We start from the raw sequence: 11,216 nt of genomic DNA on the forward strand, positions 1-11,216 counted from the left end.
TTCCTTTTGGATGCTTTCAAGTAGATTTTTTCATCATTTAAATTGGTTTACTGTAACAGTGAATTCTGCTTCAGAGCATCCGTTGACTCCCTGAGATGTTTCTGTAGATGCTTTCAAGGCATACATTTTTCAACAAATCCACATCATGCTCTTTTGCACTTTTGTGAAACCTTCATTTTCTTTGGAAACAGTATCATACAGCATTAAAACATTTTTTTTTTTTTCAGCTGGGATCATCATGAAATGTTGATGAAGTCACATTTACGCCATCAGCAGCTGCCAAATGTCACGACAGGGTTTGACTTGTGAATTATACAGACAGGTGCCGATGTGCTGATGTAAAACAAGTGCAGATGGATCCGTTCACACAATCATACTTTCTGTAGCGTTAGCACTTATAACATAATTAGTATTAATTGAGGCCACGTAAAGGTGGAATTCTGCACATATGCATTTCTCATCACTCCACACGACTCAATCTGTGTCCATACAGCACCCTTAGATTTGATTCTTATGTGAATGGACGGGATGGTTATTACTCTAAACCTGCACTGTGGAACATGTGTCTCCCCCTTCTGGCAGTGAGAGTAATTACACAAACTCTATGTGCTCAGGACACTTTAGGCTTCACCATACTCATACTTGAAGTAATATGATTTATTTAGAAAGGAAGCTGTGTTCAAGTGTTCAAGGTCACCCCAGGGAAGATTTTTAGACATAAAGCTTACACATGACCGATTCAATCACACGTGTTTACCATGCGGGCCTCAAGGAATCTACTGTATGTATGAGCTATGGGGCTGCACAGATCCCCCTTGGCTCCCACCACTCTCAGTGAGTATTTATGTGGCTCATTATTGAATCTATTTGTTAAGTAATCAAAAGCCCATCAGCTCATGAGCCCTTGACTGTCTGTCTCTCTGCACAGCTGTCTGTCTGTTCACATTTCCTCCAGTTTTCTAACCTTCAGATGGACCTTTGTGTTGGCTTTTGTTCTTCCTTACAAGACAAATCAATTCCTCAAAGGACTCAAACTCTTAAGTGAAATCAGTTCCAGGTTGCTAATGCAGGCTGTCAGTATCGCTCAGTGGCGGGAGGAGATAAAGCTATTTATGGAGAAGACAGGAGATGGGAGAGACTCGCTTTTCTCTCTCCGCCTGTCCCTCTCTGAGGTCCTGAGACCGCCATTTTATTTAGAAACAGATTCGAGGACAAGCACGCATAAAGACCTCAAGATAAATACAATCGATCTGTCAGCAGTCAACATAAAATCAATCCCATTTATACTCGCAATTAATTTTCCTTTTCTCACATTAAAAATTCATGTCAAACTGGATTTCACTGCTTTCTAATGTTGAGCTTCAAGCATCCAGTTTAAAGTGCTGCTGTAGGCAAAATAAAAGTCCACTTTCTCGTGTCTGTCCTGCTTTAGTGGTGTTAACAGCACCAGCCATTGTACACACCCGTCCTTTGACGCTGCCTCCGTTCCCACTGCAGACATTTTGTTCTTGGAAATAAAAGAGGAGGCACTCATTCTCATTCTGCAGGTTAAAAGGTCCACATATTTTCTCCTTTGGTGGATTGAAAGCTCACACACCACATAAATATTACAGCTGACCAATTATCCAAAAAATGGATTCGGCTCCAATATCGTCCGACCCATCGCAGTACTGTAACTAGCCTTGATCCATCCATAGTACTTACTTCAAAATTAAATTAATTGCATGACTTGGCCAAAAGCACACACACAGACTTCTTTTAAGTCTCTGCTATTCAACACACAGTCTACAACAATCACCACAATCAGTGAGCATGCCGCTTAATAAAAGAAACTGACTCACCAGTTTGCCTTAATGTGAGAGGAACAGATGGCAAAAAGTTCACAAACTCTACAAAACTTATCCTCCGGGCAAGATCTCCAAGTAGCAGAAAGGCCAAACTTCACCAGCCGCCCAGGACCGTTTCAAGTCTTCTCCAGCAACTGGCTAGCAACAATATCTACTTCTGCCTTTGATGCGAAGCTGCTGCTTATCACACCATTAAAATAACCCTTCTTCTCAAAGGTAAAATAGGATGATGCCATGCTCGTATTAATGTCACTCAAGAATTTAGGTTTTTTTTTTTTTGTAACCAACTAACGAGGAAAGGTAAGATCCTGATAGGGAAGGATTTGTTTTCTGAAAAGATTATTCCAAAATAGACAAATTGCCGAAGAAGGAGCATTTCATTTTCATGGTGATTGATTTTGAGAACATAAACAAACACCAGAGGGGGAACTAGTACTTTACATTGTTACATTTCCATTCATCATAGGCCCCCCTCTCTCTCTCTCTGAGGGCTTAGTAGACCCTGACGGTTCCCACTTGACATCACAAACTACAGCCTGAATCAATACGTGTCTAAATATTTCTTGCTCTTAAAAGCAGTGGTGGTTGCAGGATCATTGCATTGGATTGCATTAGACTGCACAGGTGTTCAGATTATTATGTTGTTTCTTTTTAGGTGCCAGTTTCAAATAAATATTGCAGGGAGCAGGTAGCCATGGCCAAAAGTCATCTCAGGTTCCATCAAAAAGTTCAACATAGTAGGTTTTATGTTGATGTTAATGGAGAACTCGAGTGCCTCCTCCCTCCTAAACAGACAGATGCTCTGAGGGGATGAAGCCACGTCCAACAGCAGCTATTCTGCAGGTTATGGATTGTGCACAACTTCAAAGCGGATCTGCTGACCTGCTTTGTTCTGCCCTTTCCTCCTTCTCGCCACTTCCCTGCTTCGATTATGTGGCTCCATGCTGCTGGATATTTAAAGACATCAAATGCATGTGAGGGTCTGACAATTAGTGGGGACTGTTGCTGGGTAATTAGTGGAAAGGAAGTAAGCCTTCAATTTCCCCTGCCCCCCAGAGAGCATCCCCGCTCAAACACACATGTGCCCAATCCCACTTAGAAAGAGCACACATGCATAAGCAAGCATACAGAAACACACAGATTCAATGAGCAGTGTGCTGCAGACAAACAATGAGAGGAAATATTCACAGTGGATTCACAGAAGCTGTTGTTTTCTTTGCACTGTTTGTGAAGAGATGCAACGTTGCTCATGTGGCTAATTGGACAGGAGAGTGGACACGACTAGATACATAAATACACATATATACATATAAAATACTGTACATCCTGCTTCCACTCTGGTGGAAGGGAAGCAATGAAGGAAAACAGGATGGTCAGAAGGAAATTGATAAAAGCAACATGACAGAAGGAAGAAAGAAGGAAAAAGGAAAAACTGAAGAAAGGAGGAAAGAATGCCCAGAGAAAGACAAAGAGAAAAGGGTAGAAACAAGCAAAGCAATAAGAGGGATGGGAAGACGGCGAGAAACATGGAAGAAGAGAATGGGAGTAAATTGGCAGGAATGATAATAAAAAGCAAGGAAAGAAGAACAGATGAGAAAATGTAAGGAAAGAAATGAAGTAACAAGTTCCAGCTAGAGCGTATTTACCTCTGAGATGAAGTGAGGGATAAGCAAGTCTCCTGAATTTGTTTGGTGTCATAACCCGTCTCATCAAGGACAAAGACGGGAACCGCGCTTGAGCAGCGACTTAAAAAGCTTTATCTTTATTTAACTTGACGAGAAAACAAGCAAAAACAAAATGTTCTTCTCATGGAGGGTAGGGCTGCAGTCAGGGAGACTGGCTGACAGCAGGCGGTGAGACCAGTGGTGCTGAATGTACCTGATGACCTGCCTCTACCCTCCAGCCTGCAGGGAGAAGCTCGTCCGGAGGGTCGTCTGAGTGAAGTACCAAGATTTCACTTCAGGAAATGTTCACTGTTCCATTCTTATCGCCACACCAACACATTAAAATGTTAGATCTTTAATAAAGGAAGAGATGTACTGATCCAGCACTCAAATATAATCGACATTGTTGGTCGATACTGGCTGTACACAAGCACACACATAAAAATACGGAATCTATCCATCTGTCTAGACACACGCACATATTAAAGTGTGTATCTCAAGGTTAAAGAAGGACAGTGAAGGCTGTCATCAGAGCACTTAAAATGAGTTGATTTGTTTAAGGTGCTGCAATGCTGAAGGACGCAGCAGCTTGTCCTCTGGCTCCAAATCAACTTTACTGACTTTTAGGTGACGCCCTCAGCGCTCTAATGTAGTTATGCATCGCATGAATGTGTGTGTGTGTGTGTGTGTGTGTGTGTAATTGAAGTGTGTACGGGCTAGTTTTTAGGCTAAGTAATTCATGAGTGCTTGCTGAGGTATAGGGTGAGTTGTGGAGAGAAACACCTCAGAGCTTCTGCTGCTCCCTGCTGCAGTATTCATTACTGCACCTTTCCTAAAATTCATTATTCATGTTTTTTCACCGGCTGTCTTGTCCAAGTCATCGCATGGACCGGTTTCCGACGGGGACTTTGTTCTCGTCGACACTCGATCAACACCTGCAGTCTCCCACTGTTCCCATCTCTGACTCCCTTTATCCCATTCTCCGTCCATTTTTTCCTGCCTCGTCATCTCTCACCTCCTTGTCCTCCTCTTTCTCTCTACTCTATACCTCTCTGTCACTACATCTTCATTCCTCCTTCTACCCCTTCTTCACTCACTTCTCAAGCTTTATTGTGAAACTGTAACTGGACTTTGCATATTTATTATTGCTAACATGAACACGGATTGAGAGGGTGTTGTTTTCATGGGCCTGGGCAACACAAGAAGAATGTAAACACTTCATAGAAAAGGTCTCATGACTATTTTAATCACATTTACGACAATGGCCTCTAAGTTGGGCCATATTGAGTTTAATTTAAGCATCAGCATTTATTAGCAATAAACTAGATCTGGATCTTTGATATGTTGACTTCCAAAGCAGCATAAGACACTGACAGAACTCATCTGTTGCCAAAAACTGCATGAACATCTGTCAAAAGACTGTTGCATGATCATCTGCCAAACAAGCGAACTCCGTCTCACTGTCTGAAACGCTCCGTTTCAGCTTCAAACAGCCCAGTCGGCTCTGATTGGTCAGTTCACACAGGCCTATGCAGGCACTGGTCACTGTGTTTCCTGTCAGGTCTGCCAGTGGTTTTTTTTTTTTTTTTGCTTCCAGTTAGCTTCTATCATGAATATCATCAAAACAACTGTTTCTAGATTAAAACTTCATCACTGCAAATGTTCAAGCATGAATTAGATCTGTTTTAGCCTTAGCCTCACGCCCCAGTGCGCCACCAATGATACGGCTTTGTAACGACCTTTGTGTGGTCTCTGCAGGCTGGCTGCTGAGTGCCAATCAAAGTTACACAATGTTACTAAACAGATACGTTCCTGTGGTCTGAACATTTCTTTTCACATTTAGCTATATCATTACCTTCAGGTCCTGTTTTCAAGTAAATTAACATACAGCAACAACAAACACGTCCCGATGATGATCCAGGAGCAGAACAGTCTTTGCATAACAACAAAGCTAACACTAGCTGAGCTAACGCTACAGTGTAAACACACAAAAGCAACATTAAAAACGGATACCAACCTACTAGTCTCGTCGTGTAGCCACATTAGCTACCAGCATACTTAAACAGGCTAATAAAATAAATGGTAAAACAACATAATACATGGCGAAAATTACAGCTTCCAAGTTTGAAATCTGGTCACAAACAGCCGATACTGATCCATCCTTGAGCTTGGACTGTTAGCAGCTTTCGTTGACAAAGCAGTCCAGCTTTGGGAGATTTTTGTCTCCATCAAAATGAAAAAGTTAAGCCAAGGGGTCTTGACATCCTCAGATGGTAGGAGGAACTTGTGTTGGTTCTTTCAGTAGCTGTAGGTGATGCCGTGTTACATGGTGTTCAGGAGCAGTGTCTTCTCTGCAAGAGAGAAACGCTCCTCGGCATGTCATTGTTTTTTTGCGTGCACAAAGAAGCCATTTAACACTAAAGGAAAGGGAACCCCGCCCCCCGCCCAGAAAAAAATAAAATGGCCTCTTTAACAAATACAGTCTAAATCAGGATGACAAAAATTGCTTTCTGAAGCAGATGGACTATGGCTTATCTGCATTTAGCTCAAAGTTTAAAATACAATCCCTGTCTTTGTCATTGCATCCAGTAGCAACCCCAAATCCCTAAATGTCCCTCTAGATTTAAGTTTTGTCATTTTCTTTTGCATTATTTAGTCCACACACACATCATTATGCAGTATCCTGCTTTACCGCTGTACAACTTACAAGTGTTTTGGTAACTTGTCAGGCCACCAGCGCTCTTTGGCACAGATTCTCTGGAAGGCTCCTGGATGGATGAGCACCATTCTGCCAAAAGATATTCCCTCATTTTGATGGTGGTGGTGGTGGAGAGCTCTTTCTCTGTGCTTCTTCACTCTGCATTACAGAGTGCTTTTAGAAACACTGCACATCCACCCCAAAGAAAACTGATGGGAAAAACTCAACTTATCAACTGACTGAAGAGGATAATCCATGTACTGTAAGGAATAAACAGGGACAATTAATTATCAAATGCTCTTATATACTGTTCAAGACATACCAACCCAATGCACTGCAAAATGTCAAGAGTCATTTTTTGATACTACTGGAGTGATATGTTTTACTAGTTAAGGTAGTGAGGCTCATTTAAAAAAACAAACAAACAAACTTAAAAACAGCAAACTGCGTTTGCCACAAGAATGATCTCATTTGCAAAATGTACAAAATCTCATTTTTGTATAAAGAATATTTGCCTAAATGACTTGTTTTATTGGGATTTTTTTTTTTTTTTTTTTTACAGTGGGGAGCCTAAGTGTTTATACAATATTTCATTAGCTGTTTTAATGATTTATTGATATTTTTCCCAACAGACCTCCAGCTCCGGGTCCTTGATATGTTCATTGCTTGTGGCATTAAAGCTGGCTAAACAGATTATAAATGCGTTTGTGGATAATTTCAGAACAGCTGATCCAACCGGGATATCTTTCTATTTCTATGAAAAATTACTCCATCCAGTCTCCATCCCCACTGACTCTGAGTAAATTGTTCGACACATGCTGAGGAGCGATAACGTAGAAACAACAGCAGATCTTGAAATGCAGCCACCTTTAAGATTGAGTTTCCTTTCACAGACATGATCCAGACACCAACAGATGAGTGAACATCTCAGTGTTAAATATGAGCTCAGATGCAGTGTGTGATATCCTTTCTCCGTCATTTGTGTTGCTTGATTCAGAAGAAGTCGCCCGTTGGCACAGACTCTGACACTGAACACACATGCACAGTGAACCCGTGGATGCAAGCACCCCAAATCCTGATCTCCATAAAGAGACACCATGCAGTTATTCCATCTCACAGGGAATAACCCACGCACCCGTTGATTTACAGTACAGCAGACTTACAAATACAACGCACAGTGAAATGCATGAAGCATATCTCCACATGTTGGTGGATCGTCCATATCCAATGCCAAGAATTCATACCAGTTCATGAGGATGGGCAGCATGATGAGGTGAACCATTAACAGACAGTAAATACACTAACACATTTTGTTCTATCAGAAATAACAAATGAGAGACTTTTTATTGTGGCCATGTGATGAAATGAAAACCTTCTGTATGTACCAACTTTAACAGAATGAGTCGCCCAGATTTTAGAGGCAGAAGACAATGAACCCTCCTACCCAAAAGTGGATACAATGAACTCAAAATAGCTGCAGTTCATCTCTGAGTGCAGACTCCTGTGCACACATACCAGCAGACAAACTCAGTGCAAACAGACTCTGGATGCTCCGTGGTTCTACAAATCCACTTAACACGAACACCTCTGCCTTCTCGGCTGCAGTGCCATTCATTTCTGACCGGCTGCTGAGCAGAAACACAGAGTGAGGGACACTGCTACAGACACGAGATGATGCATAGTAAACAGGACAGAGCAGTGCCAGTCATGACTAATCAGACAAAGCAGGGGATGCGGTAGCAGCTCAGTAGTAGACACAATTTCTGAAAAAAATTAGCTTCCACCACACCAAGAGAGTGATCCAGAGAAACAAAATCTGCCACATCACTGACACTGAGCCTTTCCTCTCCAAAGTACAGAATCAATGTTGCTCAGGAAGAGCAGAACGGAGATAAAATGGCACAAAGAAGCAACACCGCAAAGTCAAAGTAAAAGCAGTCTTACCTCTTAGTCAGATGCCAAAATCTCTGTCTTGGACAAGTCAGAAAACCATAGAGGTGGTTGAGCAGCTGGTGCTCCTTGATACACAATGATACAGGAATTTTTCGGCTTGTCAGAAAGGAACTCCCCAATTTCTTCAGAGCCTTTCTGTGATTTTTGGATAATCGCAAGTCTGGTTTAGAGGCTGGAGTCCAGCAGAACCAGTAGGAGACGGCTCATTTCCATGTGCAACACGGGTGCCTCTGACATGCTTCTTCTTCCCTTTAGGGGACCGGGGTGCCTCAGACTGCAATCTGGCTGGGGCAGAGAAGTGGACAGCAGCAGCAAGAGTGTCGGTAGTTGTAGTAATAATATTCCTGATCGTGGAAAGAACTGAGCATCCTTCAGTGAGATAAAGAAGACAAGAAGAAGAAGATCCAGCGCACCAGAACCGCAGAGCGCACAGCCGGCGCAGCACACTCTCTGTCGTTTAAATCCCCCCAAAATGGGCTGATTCTAGGCAGGAGGCAGGCAGATCGACACAGCGCAGAGGGATGAGGTGCTGTTGCATCAACATTGCTCTTAGTCTAGTTTTCTTTTTTAAGAGGAAAAAGAAAAAATCACCACTAAAGCTCCAACAGATTCACCACCAGCATCATCTCCTCTCCGGGGCTCCTCAAGTCTGCACAGGACTGAGTGTGACTGAGAGCGAGAGAGGGGAGACAGTGAGAGGAGGGAGAGTGTATGCATGCATGCATGTGTGTGTGCGTAAATGTGTGTTTGCGTGCAATAGAGGAATATAGGCGGAGAGAGAAGAGTGGAGAGCAGCGAACGGGCAGGAGGCTGCGAGCGCAAGTGGAGCTGGAGAGCGATGTGAGAGGAGAGGAGGATGCTCGGAGAGGAGGAGGAGGAGGAGGAGGAGGAGGAGGAGGAAGGTTTGGGGGAGATGCCCAGTAGAGAGAGAGAGGCACAGAGAAAAGGAGAGAGAGAGGAGAGAGAGAGAGAGAGAGAGAGAGAGAGAGAGAGAGAGAGAGAGAGAGAGAGCAGCTCACACTGTCAGTGACTACATTAACAGCACTGAGTAGGTGGAGTTTTCCTCGCAGAAGCAGAGGGGGGATCATCATTTGAAACCCAAAAGAGACACACACACAGACACACAGACACACACACACACACACACACACACACATACTTATGAGAGAGAGAGAGAGAGAGAGAGATGCAGAGGAAAAGGGGAAAAGAAAGTGATGAGCGGAGTAAGAAAGGATGAAAGATGGAGGAAAGAATCAGGATGTTTGGAGGTTAAAGAAACCTGTGAGGAGTGATGGCAGCTGAGGGAGAGAGAGAGAAGAGAATTAGTGGAGAGAGAGAGAGAGAGAGAGAGAGAGAGTGTAGTGTGTGTGTGTGTGTGTGTGTGTGTGTGTGTGTGTGTGTGTGTGTGTGGGTTGGGGGGCAGTAGAGTCCCCAGCTGCAGCGATGCTGGCACACTGACAGCCCTCCTCTTGCCAGGGGTCGTAAACATCGATTAGAATATTTAAAGACGCACGCGCCCGTGCACCGTAAGAAAACACATGGATGCTTAAAGGCCTTGGCACACACTCAGACGGACTACAGGCACGTATATGCACACACACACACACACACACGCACACACACACACACACACACACACACACACACACTTACAGTACATAAACTTTCTTTATAGACATTCATATGTTCTTAGAATACTTCTTTTATCTTTTATTCGTTTTATTACATTCATTTCCTTTTTATTTTGCTGAATATTTCACATTGTTTTGTTTTGTTTAGTTTTTTTGCCTTATTTTAGTCCACGTGCCTTCTATTTATGTAAAGCACTTTGGAATTTTACTTTATTCCTTGAAGTCATTTCTTTATTCTTGTGCTTGAATCATTGTAACGTGGAAAGACTTAAGAAAATACTTCTTGTTATTACATCTTACTCTCTGTGCTCTCATCATGTCTTTAAAGTACTTTATATGTGCTTATATAATACTTTATAAGTATTTTATATTTTCTCATGCAAGTTAGTTGTTGCTGTATATGTGTTTTACTTGAAATGTGCTGCTTAAGATAAAGTGGCCTTCTGAGCTGGTTATTTAGTCTGATACTGGATTTTTGCATTGTTTCACGAACATTTTTAAACCAAAATGTAATTACCTGAAACATATTTTGGGGTTTTCTTTAATGTAATTTCTTCTTCATCATCGACCAAAAAATATGCCAATATCAATATATGTGTTGGAAATAAATAAATGCATACGCATACTAATATCTGCTCCTCACACAGACATGCACAGATGATTAATAGCAAAAATTTCCATCACTACCGGCACACACACACACACACACACACACACACACACACACACACACACACACACACAGCATACCTATACACAAACTGCTTAATTTGCTGAGAGAGCTACAGCACAGACCTAATCAATACTTGTTATGAAAATAACATTGGTCTGCTGTTTTAAAGTGACAGAGTGAAGAAAGAGATTAGCTCATAAAAATCTGCTTTGGGCTGGAAACTTTTCTTTGTTGACACACATTTATCAATACCCTTTTTTTTCTATCTTTGGTTTAGTGCAGCAAACCGCATGTCTGGGCAGCACATGCAATTATAAAGACATGGTTCCTTAAGCAGCCGTCAATATTAACAGTGGGAGACTCTGTCGGCTGCTCATTATCCATTATGGATCCGCCACTGAAGTCTTGACAGGACACAGTCCATGGTCGTACAAAGGGGATCAGGGCTGGTGACCTTTAGCAGTAACTACACAATAAACTGTTTTGTCGCAGCGTGTGAGATGCTCTTTTTTCCTTTGCATTACAGCCACAACAGCCTGAGAGCTGAGGGAGAACAGGGCTGGCTGTGACACAGTAGTGACTGATGCTGAAAAACGTGGGAAGCAGCTGTAAAGTATTTTACATCTGAACCAGCAAATGAGTCAAAAGTGTATTAATTTCTCAAATGAGAAAGATCCAAACAAAGTAAAGGTCATCTTCAGTCTTTCACCAAACAAGAACATTTTTCTAAAAAAGGAAGAAGAAAGAAAA

General features: G+C 42.3%; 1 protein-coding gene across 2 annotated transcripts in view; it reads right to left on the minus strand.

Annotated features, from left to right (window-relative positions):
- The window catches only part of sgcd (sarcoglycan, delta (dystrophin-associated glycoprotein)), a 264,844-nt gene extending 255,840 nt beyond the window's left edge, over nt 1–9,004 (minus strand). Inside the window, exon 1 of one of the 2 annotated variants that reach the window (XM_076750476.1) lies at nt 8,154–9,004. The gene's annotated coding sequence lies outside the window, so the exon portion shown is untranslated. The remainder of the gene's footprint in view (nt 1–8,153) is intronic. The other variant, XM_076750477.1, reaches the window with a different exon arrangement.
- Nucleotides 9,005–11,216: the final 2,212 nt, after the last annotated feature.

The sequence above is a fragment of the Chaetodon auriga genome, chromosome 15 (assembly GCF_051107435.1).
Source record: "Chaetodon auriga isolate fChaAug3 chromosome 15, fChaAug3.hap1, whole genome shotgun sequence".
NCBI classification, from domain to species: domain Eukaryota; kingdom Metazoa; phylum Chordata; class Actinopteri; order Chaetodontiformes; family Chaetodontidae; genus Chaetodon; species Chaetodon auriga.